The sequence below is a fragment of the Euprymna scolopes genome, chromosome 21 (assembly GCF_053919585.1).
Source record: "Euprymna scolopes isolate OS-2025 chromosome 21, ASM5391958v1, whole genome shotgun sequence".
Classification (NCBI taxonomy): Eukaryota; Metazoa; Mollusca; class Cephalopoda; order Sepiida; family Sepiolidae; genus Euprymna; species Euprymna scolopes.
The window spans coordinates 39,742,736-39,756,620 of record NC_136502.1 but is presented as its reverse complement, the minus strand read 5'-3'; positions in this window follow the sequence as shown (position 1 = coordinate 39,756,620).

Here is a 13,885-nt window from a genome sequence, read left to right as displayed (position 1 = left end):
GCAATGAAACTTGGCACAGTTATTAGTCTTTCTCTACATAGGAACCACCCAGAGTTATGCATTTCTCCCATCGTTTGATGCAGCTCTGGAGACCGTTTTTGTAGAACACCCCAGGTTGGTCCTCCAACCACGACGTGACTTCAGAAATCAAGGCTGCATCATCTGGGAAACGCTTTCCTTTCAAAAACAACTTCATGGCTGGGAAGATGTGAAAGTCAGAGGGTGCAAGGTCAGGTTTCATAAACACACGCCCATGCTTCTGATCTGGCGACATGCGAGTTGTGGACCGGAGCGTTGTCCTGCAGGAGGAGGGTACCTTTGCTGATCTTGCCCCATCTCCTGATTTTGATAGCTTCCCTTAATTTCTTCAAAACTGAAGCATAATAGGCTCCTGTAATTGTGGTACCCTTTGCCAGGAAATCTCTCATCACTACTCTGTCCTGGTTCCAGAAGACTGTGAGCATGACCTTGCCAGCAGAGGGCTGCACCCTTGCCTTCTTTGGAGGTGGTGACTCCAAGTGCTTCCACTGCATTGACTGGGCTTTGGTCTCTGGATCATAGTGATGGACCCAGGTTTCATCTTGTGTAATCAGTCTTTTGAAAAACTTTGACTCATCTTCTTGACACATCTCCAAATTCATCCTCGAGCACTTGACGCATTCTCGCTTCTGGAATGGTGTGAGCAACCTGGGAATCCATCTGGCAGACACCTTATGCATATGCAAATGGTCATGAATGATAGTTTCCACAGACCCTGTACTAATCTTGACATCTTGGGCTATTTGGCGAATAGTAATGCGCCGATCTTCCAAAATGGCAGCCTCAACTTGACGGACAGATGCCTCATCAATGGCAGAAGGGGGGGCAGGTCTGGTAGCTGTTTCCACAGACTTCCGGCCATGTTTGAATTCACTATGCCAACGTTTTACAAGGTCATATGATGGGGCATTATCACCATAAGTTACTTTCATTTCATCAAAAGTCTCCTGTGGTGTGCGTCCTTTCAAATACAAAAACCGGATCACTGCTCGACATTCAACAGGCTCCATTTCACACCTGACTCAGTTCAAACACCTGTAAAACAGAAAGCACAATTAATTCAGAGCTGTAATTTGCCACATAACCCGTAGAGATATAAATCATTGCACATGCAAAATTTCAGCTAGATCAGAAAACTGGAAGTGGGTCAGGGGCATTACTTATTGCACGCCCCTCATACAGTCAAATCGAGAAAGAAGCTTTGGCGATAATATATGCTGTAAAAAAATTCCATAAAATGATCTACGGACGTCACTTTACTTTGGTTACAGACCATAAACCTTTGGTGAGCATTTTTGGATCCAAGAAGGGTATCCCAGCGTATAATGCCAATCAACTGCAATGATGGGCTACCACATTATTGAACTACAATTTCTCAAATGAGCACCTTTTAACTAACTCGATTGGACATGCAGATGCTCTGTCGAGACTAATTAGTACACACCAGACCTGAAGACTCTGTGATTGCAGCAATATCCCTGGAGCCAGAAACTCTTCAACGCTCACAGCTACAATAAGGGAACTACCGGTTACTTCTGACATGATTAAAGAAGCCACAGCTTCTGACACTCTACTACACAAAGTCATCCACTACCACCGTACCAAATGGCCAGCAGTACCCCCAAACAAACAGTTACTACCATTCTTTCAACGGAAATCTTCCTTATCAGAGGTTGATGGTATACTTCTTGCTGAATGGGTCATCATTCCCTCATCATTGCAAAACAGAATCCTAAAACAATTCCATTTTGGACATCAAGGCATTAGTCACCTGAAGACGTTAGCATGTGGTTACGTTTATTGGTCATTATTGGCCAAAAATTGATAAGCAGCTGGAAGATCTTGCACGCACTTGCACTAAATGTCAGCTAAATCCCCTTGAAAATCTACACGTTCTTCATGGCCTATTCCAGATTCTCGCTGGTCACGCCTCCACATAGATTTTGCAGGGCCCACAAATGGACCATCTTTTCTTGTTGTTGTAGATGCCTACAGCAAATGGCCTGAAATATTCCAAATGAACCACTTTACTTCTGAGTAAACAATTTCCAAACTTCAGAAGATTTACAACAGATTTGGCATTCCTGAGACTTTGGTCTCTGACAATGGCACTGCTTTTAGCTCTGTCAAATTTTCTACTTTCTGCCAACAAAATGGTATCAACCACATTCACACACCACGATTTCATCCACAGTTGAACGGTCAAGTTGAACGTCTTGTAGACACCTTTAAAAGAGCTCTTTTAAAACTCAGGGAAGAAGGGACAACATTAGAAATACTGGAAACTTTCTTGACAATCTATAGGGCAACACCAAACCCTAACACACCAAATTGTAGCTCACCAGCCGAATACTTGATGAATTGGAAAATCTGCTTACATATCGATGTCCTACATCCAAAACCACATCATTCCATCAAGAGGAACAAAGAAATGGAACGGCAGTACAACTGCCACCATGGTTCACTCCAAAGAATATTCTTACCAGGTCAACAAGTCCTAACAAAAGACTACTGGAACAACAAAGAGTCATGGACCCAAAGCTACATTGTACGACGAACCGGAAATGTAACGTACGCTGTAAATGTCCAAAATTCAATTTGGGTTCAACACTCCAACCAACTGCGACCATCATCACATCTCCCAGACAAAATACCAGATCACTCTATTCCACTAAACATCTTGTTGAACACCTTCAACTTGCCACAACAAACACCAGAAGCTTCTCAGAGCACTGAAGCTGGAGTGCAAGAACTTAACATCTGGAAGTCAGCTCGCACCTGTTGTCCGATACAACATTTGCAGGTGGATCTCCAACTGAAGTTGTACCAGCGACAAAATTTAAAGGGGAGATGTTAGGACGATACAAAAGTATAATGCAAGGGGAGTAACTCTTTACTTCTTTGGGCAAAGTTGCCTCCCCTTGTCCATAATCCTAGACTTTAAATTCTCACGATTTCTCGCGAGATCAACGACCAGAAGTAGAGAGAGTGGAGGGAAAATAGAGTGATTTTCAAAATGGAGAGATGAGCATCATTTCCGTTCGTTCCAGTTATCATACTTGGACTTCTAACCTTTCATGCAATATGTTTGAATTGTCGTTACGTGTGTGTGTCTCCATAATAAACGTATATCGTTATGTAACAGCGAGTGATTTTCTTATTTGTTTATAATAATTCCATTCTTTCACCATGTGCTGCAAACATATTCACGAGAAGGCTGGACACCCTGCGGTATAAAAACAAAAATAAGCAAAAAAAAAAAAAAAAAAAAAAAAAAATGTCCAACAACAGAAATAAAATAAAATAAAATTGATTTTAATTGTTTGAAAAAATCCTGAAATAAAATGCAGGTCGATAACAAAAGAAGCAGAGCAAAGATTCGTTGTCACAGAAACTGAAATTCTCAACTGGATCTCAACCATGTAATCACGATATCCAAAGCTGCTTTAGCATCATGCTGATTGAGGGCAAGATTTTTTAAAAAACTCTTTTTCGTCGAAAAAGCATATCACCATTTGGAACACAAGGGGAAATTATTATTATCATGTCTAATAGGAGACTGTGGGGAGTTGAGCGACATGATATCCGTTCACATTACATCCAAACTTCTGCAGGTTAGTACAGTCAAGTAAGCAGGAAATAGAGAGGGAATTCCAAAGTCTAGCAGTCCAAGGGAATAAACTATTTGTGTAGAAGTCTTTCTGGCATCTAGGGACCTCAACCATAAAGGGGTGTTATTTTGCTGCTTGTCAGGTTAGTCAGGAGTGTATCCATCAAGAGGACACAAGTGCTAAAAACGTATTGAAGGTTATTATTGGCAAAATAGTTAATACTTCTGAGGGTTTAGTAAGTGAGTTGCCAGATATCGAAGCTTCAAAAGAATCCAAAACCATGGAAGTCTGGCATTCAGAATATAAAGTTGTTTGAATGAGTGTATTCGCTTGGCTTGCAAATCCGAACGATTTCCAGGCGATCAATATTCTCCGTAATGTTATGGAGTCCATGACATGAATAGTGCAATTAGTGCGGGATGTCATTGGGTGTGATGAGGGTCAAAAGGTTAAGACTCATCAAACCTGGCGACATCGCTCTGACATGTTGTGTGCAGGTGCATCTGGTCGGAGATCACACGCACACACACCCCATCCCCAATATAAAAAGAAGGAACGCACACGTGCTTGAGGAGTTCAGTTGAGAGTTCAACAGTCTAGAGTTAATGGGAGAATCTTGATTCAAGTTGAAAAAAAGAAAAAAGAACTGAATTGATTCAGCGAGGTAAGACTACTCTGTCAACAATGGAATCTGTATAAAAATTTCTTCAAATGCTAAAATCAAGTCGTGTTTTTTGAAGAGCTGGCATGAATCGTCGCAAGGTGGCACCGACCAAGAATGAAAAAGGGTACGTATCTTGAGATCTTCTTATAGACTAGCAGGGGTGTCCGGCGTTGCCCGGGTGTTTGTAGGTGTTTAAAAAAAAAAAAGGCTGGAAGCTGTACCACGAAGGAGGAAAAGAAGGTGGAAAAAAGAGTTGGTGACGAAAGATGAAATAAAAAAAAGAAAGAGAGAGAGAGAGTTGGGATTGAACTCAAACTTTTTCACTAACCATTACGCCATAGCGGATAGTGAAATAAATGAATTGATAATTAAGTTGCTTTTCACTTTCTGCCGCTTTATTTATTTGTTTCCCCACAATGTTGGGGAAAACCAGCTACTCCCCAAAAAGGAGGAACTCTGGCAATATCAATAGTAATTGTCTGATATGAAGGGTTTCTCCACAGTGCTCAAACCTAATTGACTTCCAACTGTCCCGAACCGGAAGGCCAGGTGGATGCCTTTGCTTCGATTAGTTTTGCTTTATTCATATGAGAAAAACAAACAAACACTCAAAACAGATGAATTTTTAAAAACTCGATCAAATAAAAGATAGAGACGATCTGCAAATCAGCGATATTACGATCTAGGAAGTATACAGAAACTGCTCCATAAATGTATCCGACGCAAGAAGGCCGCCGGAACAAGCCTTTCGCGGACATACACAAACGCTCGTGCCCATTTTGCTTTTTATATTATAGAGCACCCACACACATATACACAGACACACACACACACACACACACACACACAACTGTTACTCACATGTGCACACACAGGAGATAGATGGTCATGGCCGTGTCACAATTATATAGAAAAGACACGAGAATATATACACCTCATCATCATTATCGCCTCTCCCCCACAAGGGAACACATTCATTTTGTTGCCGAAATCAGGGAGCTCTCTGCATGAGAGCATAACAGTAAGATAGGGCTAACAGATGCAAGTGCCAAGCGCAGTTGCACGATAGTTGCATGCCTTTTTAAATCCAAAGGAGTGTTTCAAATATTTTAAATATGAAGGGGTGTTTCAAATATTTTTTATTCCGCCTAAATAGATCAGAGGGATTGTAAATTGCATTGCAATGATGACTGAACTGATGTATTCATAATCTGGAAGTTTTATCTTTCTGTTGCAGATATTGACGGTTTGGGACTCTAAGAAAGCAATCTCTATCATAGACATGTGTCAGAATCAGTAACGTAATCTGGGGGTCATTACCAAAATTCGTTTTATTGAGTAACAAATATTTAAAATATGGGGAAAAAATAAAGCAAAATCTCGTAAATAGAAATAAATGGAGCAATAAACTGGGAGAAAAATACAAAAGGAGCAAATGAAAACTAGACCTGAAAAGTATATTAATTTAGCCCAAGTTTTATTTCAAACAAATAACATGCCTTTTATTTCGCAAAGCAAGGGTCAAAGTAAACTTAAAGTAACAATTACAAAAATAAAAAAATAGTCCTAATGTTTTTTTCTTTTAAAATAAAAATGTTCTTCTATGAAGAAGAGTTCTTTCTCTAACCACTTTGGATTATTTTCCAAGACTGTCTCTTCTTAGAAGTTCCTTGAATAAAGTGAGAATTTCTTTTCCTGGAGCCCGCATGAGGACAGCTGACAACCTGCTCATCTTCATCTTTTCTGGCTGGTCGGCGAATTTAAATTCTGTATTTTTTACAGAAAAACAAAAAACAAACAAAAACACACACACACACACACACACACACACACACACACACAACCCGTTCCCATGGTGGTCTTCTAGAAACAAATAATTTCCCAGTTGACAAGACCTTGTTGCCCTGTAATTAACAAGGAATGAAATTACATTGAAAGTTTAGTAACAGTCAACTGATCTCCAAAAATACTTTCTTATCTAAAAGAGAACAAAATTTGATGGAGAAACAATGTCTGCATCCCTTCTTTGGGACCGGTTACACTCAAGCTGAAGAAAACGGGCAAAGAGCCCCTCCTTCACCTCTCACTCCTGCTAAGACTGCTGTAGGGCAATGAAGGTGACAGCCCAATAGTATCGCCTAGCCCAACCGCGACACCGAACAGAAAGAAGGCAGACAGGGCAAGAAGTGCAGGTTTTCCACTTAGCAATGGCAAAAAGATCCCCCCCCCCACTTCCTCCTGGCACTGCTAAATGACTAGAAGGGTTAAAAAAAATGAATAAATAAAATCCTGAAAGCAGATATACGTCATTGAATTCCTAGCAAAAGTGCATTGAGAATGCTAGTGACAATGCAGTAAGATAAATTCTGGAGCACAAAATTTCGCTCGTTTTCATGGTACCATTCCCGTTTTCGTAGCTCTTCAACTTTTTGAGCTAAAAGAAGTAGGAGGCTTTATTTTTGGAACAACCCTCGTATGTAGGCAAAGACTTACTTCAAGAGGCTTCTTGCTGGCATTTTGTTTTACGAAGGCTGAACAAATATAAAATTGAATTGAAAATGCAATAGGTTCATTTCTATTTAAGTGCCTTTTCATTGTCAACTCGTAGATAAATAGAAAAGAAATATAAAACTGAAATACATTTAATGAATTAATCTAAGGGAAGTAATCTATACGATCTCTTTAGAAACGGATGAGTTGCCTCCCTTACAAAACCAAACCTAAAACAGTAAAAAATTGAGAACAAAATTAAATAGGAGGAAATGTTAAGAAAATAAGGAAAAGTTTCAGAAATATTGAAGGGACACACACACACACACACACACACACACACACACACACACACACACACACACACACACACACATTGGTATTACTTAGCAAAACATTTATTAGCCGCTCTCCAGCCGTCTTTTAAACGGTATTAAATGGAGATGGTGCAAACGCATGTAGGATTTGAATGATCATCAGCCTGGACATTCCCTCCCCCCATCTCTTATTCAGGACATTGACGTTCAGAGATGTGTAACCAAGCGAATAAACCGCCATATTCTAAACGCTTTGTTTCTCTGAATTTGGATTCATTAAAGCTTTAACAGCAGCCACCTTAGTAAACACCCACAAAATTATTAACCATCTTGCCAACAACAACACTGAACATCTTTTTCATGTCTTTCTGCCTAACACAGGCCGACTTTCCTATAAAGACAGAATGCAGCACAGCCACCATGACTTTCAGAAACTTTCTTTTTTTTCTTTTCACGCTCAGGATTGCTGAAACAAACTCTCTGCATCAGTTGTTGGCTACCGAAAAACCGCATTCTTTTAAAACCCGCATGCTTCTTGAAATTCATACAAAACTACATATACCCCATTCCTCCATATTCATCTATTCTGGTAGAGTATCTAGTTTTGTGTTGTTACTTGAGGTAAATTTTTTTTTTTTTTTTTTTACATGGGGGTCAACACTTATAAAAGCCCAGAGGCCACTCGAGGATAAGGGTTAATGGGTATACATTAGTCATTGTGATTTTAGCGTAGTAAACATTAGTGGGAATTTTATAACTTGGATTACTTAGGGAGACGGTTCATCAAGAACTTGTTCACATTGGACTTGAAGACAATCAGACTGTAGTCAGCTGGAAAGCAGGCAAACGGAATAGAGTTCCACAAGCGAGCAGTTCTAAGAAAGAAGCCCTGTTCATGGAATCTACGTTTAGGTGTAGGCACAGATAAAGAGCGTGGGAAATTTTTGATAGTGGTTCTGGCTAGACGAGTGTTTTTCGTGAAAGTCTGGCGAGGGGGGCATAGATTGAAGTTCAGATGAGCACCTGCCATGAAAATAATGATAAAATCAGGAACAGGTTCGTTACGTCTCTTCTATAGGGAAGAGGTTGCAGGAAAGAGGAAAGGGCATCCCCCACTAAACTACAAAGTCTATTTTGAACTCTGTCAAGACAGGATAAGCTGCTTCTAGCAGCTCCTGCCCAGATGTGGCAACAGTACTCCATTGTTGGCCGAACCTGGCATTTATATAGGTAAAGAATTGCATCAAAAGTGAGATATCTACTGGAACGGTAGAAGGATCCCACCATTTTGACAGCGATTTGATATACGTGTTCCATTTCAGATCGGGAGTAAAGGTCAAGCCCAGAAGCTTGTCAAAACATGAGGCCTCCCCAAGACAGGAGCCATTCATTTCGATTGATGGCAGCTGGGCAACAGAACGTTGATGATCTAAAGATAGAAGCTTGGTTTTAGATGCATTAAAAGTAACCAGCCACTTTTTTTCCCATTGTACCACGTGCTCAAGATCAGAGAAGAGAAAGTCAGAGAGAACTTGGTCATTTACGGTCTTTGAAGTGCTACCATAGATGGTAGTGTTGTCAATATAAATGTCTACGAATGATCTAAGGATGTGGTTTGGAAGATCATTGATATAGATTAGGAAGAGAGTTGGATCCAGGATGGACCCCTGAGGGACTCCAGCATTAATACTGAGAGCTTCTGATTTCTGCCCATCAACCACTACTTTTAAGAATCTATCAGAGAGAAATGGTTGAGAAGACATTTCCAGCTATACCATGACTGGAGATCTTGTGAAGTAGACCTTTATGCCATACCTTATCAAAGGCCTTTGATATGTCAAGAGCAATTGCCCTTGAGAGGAAGCCTCCATCGAGGGATTCGCCAATCCTATGAGATATAACTGTTAGCACATCTTCTGTAGATCTAGCTGAACAGAAACCATATTTCAGGTCACTAAGAAGGTTATTTTTGCTAAGATGGTTGACTAACTCTTTATTTAGCACAGATTCCAGCAGCTTATTCATGATGCAAAGTAGACTTATTGGTCTGTACTGAGAGGGAGATGAGCGATCACCTAAATTCTTAAATACAGAGCATACTGATGAGATTTTCCAACATGTTGGGAAGGATTTCTCCTTAAGATAATGCTTAAATAACTTTGTAAGCATGGGCACTAGTTCCGGTTGAAGCCTTTTGAGCACTATAATTGGAATACCGTCAGGGCCAGTTGCTTTACTGGAATCAAGGTTTTTGATTAGCTTGACAACATCACGTACAGATATTTGTATATCACATAGCATGTTTTACTTGCAGATAGTGCGACATTCCTTGTAAAAGCCAGCATAAGTTAGCCATACCAAGGAGATCTTATTTATATGTTAATTTGTGATTTTGAATATTTATTCATGATTTATTTGTAGAGAAAAATATCCTTATGCCAGATTGTTCAAACTCCTGCAGAGAGAGATCTTAGACACTCAAGTCTAGTAGGCATTCAAGTTCTCTCCAGTAGACATTCAAATTCTTTCTATCATCAATATATGTATCAATATGGCTTTCTAAACCAGATCCCTATTTCAATGATGCTTCCGAAAATTCCTTATTTTTATTTTAATTTATATTATTCAAACTATTGTTCTCATCGTAAATTGTTATTTTTGTGCAGTCACTCACACGCTTGCGCGCAAATAAACAAACCTTTATTCATTTCAATTTCCCTGTGCATTTTGCACAAAAATAAGTTCTTCCAGCAACGGCGCAATTTCAAATACGTCCACACACTTTTCTCACAACAACAAAAATAAAATGAACATATTTCTGGCGGACGTAGTTGGTGACAGTATCACGTGACACAAGCGACCAATGAGAAAATTCAGAAGATTGTCTTTTTAACGTTTTTCCAAAAACCAAAATATCAGCAGTAGCAATCTTGTTTTTGGAGCCGAAAATGTATAAAAACACATCAAGCAGTCTTCTAGGAATTAATTGAAGGAATTCCTTTCTTCTCATTTCGAGACACACGAGAACATGCCTCTCGTCTTCATAACACCATCGCTGCCAAAGCCGTCAATACCATGATTACACATGCCACGTGGACACTGAAAAATCAGTTGTGCACACACGCATCCATTCCGCACATTTTCTAATTAATAACAACGAATTACTTTCCTCATGGGACTTTTAAGTAAAGCGAACTTCGCCAGATAAAACACAAACTTTAAAATAATCTCATTAATTTCACACAGGACTTTAACCTTCTAAACTCCTTGATTCCATGAAGGAATTTCATCTAACATTCTAATCATAATGACTTTGAAAGAACTTTCACCGATCGAACCTTTGTTTATTCACTTTGTTGTTTTTGTTAAAAAATAAATGCGGTGCATTTTAAATCAGAAGGAGGTGCCATTTTGTTTTATTCTTTTTTTTATTATTTTGTTTGAGGCAAAGAGATTTAATTTTACTTAAACTTCTGTACCCCTACATTTTCACGTTTTGAATGATGTAATCTTCATTGTTCTTCCGGTGCATGTCAAACTCAGTAATCTGCTCAGAATGTTGAACAGAACCCTTTATTTAATCCACAGGAGTAGCTTGTTCTCATTCTGTCAGCCATGACCGGGTAGAAGTCTTCAGTAATTTGTAATTGTATTCTTAGTATCTCTTGCATTGAATATCGAAGCTTTAACCCCCACAAGACTTTCACTTAGAACTGATTATTACTTAACAACGTTTATCCTTGCAGACATTTTTGTTTTGTATGAATTGAAAAAAACCTTCTTGTTTTAGATGTGTACTTTTACTATATATTATGAATATATCATGTATTGCAAGTTAGTAGAAAAAAAAATACTGTGCTGAATCGTAGGTCTCCCAAGAGCTATATTATTTTATTTAAATATAGCAGGATTGGGAGCTGGGGGGATGGGCGCCCGGCCTTGCCGGGTCATATAATACACTTAAATATATTTTAATTCATGCAGATTTCGTATTTATTATTACAGCGCCAATTATCTATTGACTATTATATTATACCTTATATGTATTGCCCTGATTTCAAAAGTTCTTTGAAAAAAAAATGACTTAGGTGTCATCAGCAAGAATCGAAAATGAAAACAGGTTTTCTGTAAAAGTCTGAGGAAAGCTACCTGACAGCCAAAAAAAGGTCGGGTAGCAGAAACAATAATGTAACTAAACAGAAAAATACAGTAAAAAAAAAAAATAAAACACATATTTGTTCTACAACAGTATTGAGCACTCTCTTCAGGTTTTTATTAATTACCATTTCTACTATATATATATATAGAAATGTGATTGATAATTTAAAATTTAAATTAGAATTAAAAATTAAAAATCTGTTTCATAAGAAGAAACAACAACAAAGTCAATAATTTGTACGATCGTTCCGGAAACAATGTTTTTATTGTGATAGACGTTAAGCCATGGACAATAATTTTGACATATAGTTTTTTTGAAATAAAGTCTCCTCATCAGCAAAAGTATTGGTGTTTTTTTTTTTATATGTAAAAGACATCATGAATAAACCTAGCAATTTTTTAAGTAAGGCAGATGTATCTTTTAATTGTTCGCCTTTTGAAAACCGTAATTATTGTAGCTACAATCAACATCCAAATGAATGCTTTAACCATAATTACGGTTTTCAAAAGGCGAACAATTAAAAGATACATCTGCCTTACTTAAAAAATTGCTAGGTTTATTTATGGTGTCTTTTACATATAAAAAAAAAACCCCACACAATACTTTTACTGATAAGGAGACTCTGTTTAAAAAAAAACTATATGTCAAAATTATTGTCTGTGACTTAATGTCTATCACAATAAAAACATTGTTTCCGAAACGATCGTACAAATTGACTTTGTTGTTGTTCCTTCTTATGAAACAGATTTTTAATTTTTAATTCTAATTTGAATTTTAAATTGTCAATCACATGACTAAATATTAAAGTAGCTCTAGAAATATTAAAGTAGCTCTATCGAGCTTATTATATATCTGAATTACAACAAGCACTGTTCTTTTCTTGTATTTTAATTAAATTAGTAATTTTACTATCACATTAAAATACACTCTGCTCTTTAGACTACTGTTCTAATCCCCTTTAAATTATATATATATATATATATATATATATATATATATATATACAAGGGTTAAGAGAAAAAACTTCCCCAGATAGATATACTAGTGATGGGACAATTCAAATATTTTTCCCGATTCCGATACAATTACTGATTCCATGCTAAATTCCCGATTCCGATTCTTTATAAATCTCTAATTATTTAACTATAAATTTGGTTTTTCCTCCGATTTTCGTAAAAACACGTTAAATATGCAGATATTTTTGTAAACATCAAAATACACTTGTGGAAGATGATCTATCGATTACAACTTCACTGGTGGTTTAAAATCAATAAACATTTATTATTTTATTATTATTACCAGCAATGGAAGGTTTTTTTGGTTTAAACAAAATCAAATAAAAAAAGACAAAAGAATCGTTTTGGCGTCGGAAAATAGGCATAAATTTTTCCGATTCTGATACCCCCAAATCTTCCGATTTTTCCGATTCTTGATTCCGATTTCAATTAATCGTCCCAACACTAATATATATATATATATATAAGAGTTAAGAGAAAAAAATTCAGTACAGACTTTGCCCAATCTCATTATACATTTATTTTAATCCTGTGTGAGCCTCATCAGACCACAAAGCCAGCTCTGACTCCATTAGCAAGGAACAAACCACACGACCAACATTAACTATGAAGAATAACAATTGAAATTTAAATATTTATTAAATGTAGAGACGTCCGGGCACAGTGATCTAATGATTATATAATCATGCTCTGCGCATGCAAGCTTAAGTGACTTTCATTTCAACTTTAAATTGCTCAACAATAAGAATATATATATATATATATATATATATATATATAAACAGAAGAGCAACCAACTAACTCATAATTTCAAACAACAAATTTAAGATGGCTGTCTTAAATGAAGACAACAATTTTTTTTACAAAGTTGATTTTCATTTGGACAATTAAAAATGCAGAATAAAAACAATACTATCAGTGAAATTTCGGGGGCAGTTTATGCAAAACGCAGGAAGCTGCTAAATGAAAGTTTTGTTATTATTATTTTATTTATTTTTTTTTTTTTGCAAACGCTGGCCAATTTTTTTAATGGAGAAAAAAATTATTTCTGTTATTAAAAAATAATTCAATGAAAAATTAACTAAAAAAAATGAAACAATATTTTTTGTTGCTATTATCAAGAAAATACACTAAATAATTTACTGGACAATTTTTACGAAACGTTAACAAAATTCAAATTCAAATCAAGAAAAAACACTTATTGTAAGGTAAGTTTCATGAATAAATATTTATTTTTTAAAAAACAAACAACTGATAGCAAACAAAAAAAAATATTTTTATCTAATGATTTATTTTTCTATTTTTACGATTTTTTTTCATATCAAGATAAATATTTGTTTATAATAAATAAATAAAAAATGGTTTCTTGGACGAAGTAGGTTATAAGAACAGGAACCGACTTCACTGCATAGAAAGAAACAAAAGGACAGATTGCAGTCAACACCGGGTTGACCATGACCTTGACAATGTCACATGCAGATTTGACCATGACCTTGACAACGTCACATGCAGATTTGCGACTATTTCGCAGATTTTCGTGACTAAAAGTGCATTTTTTTTTATACATTTACAAGACTTCTTAATAAAAC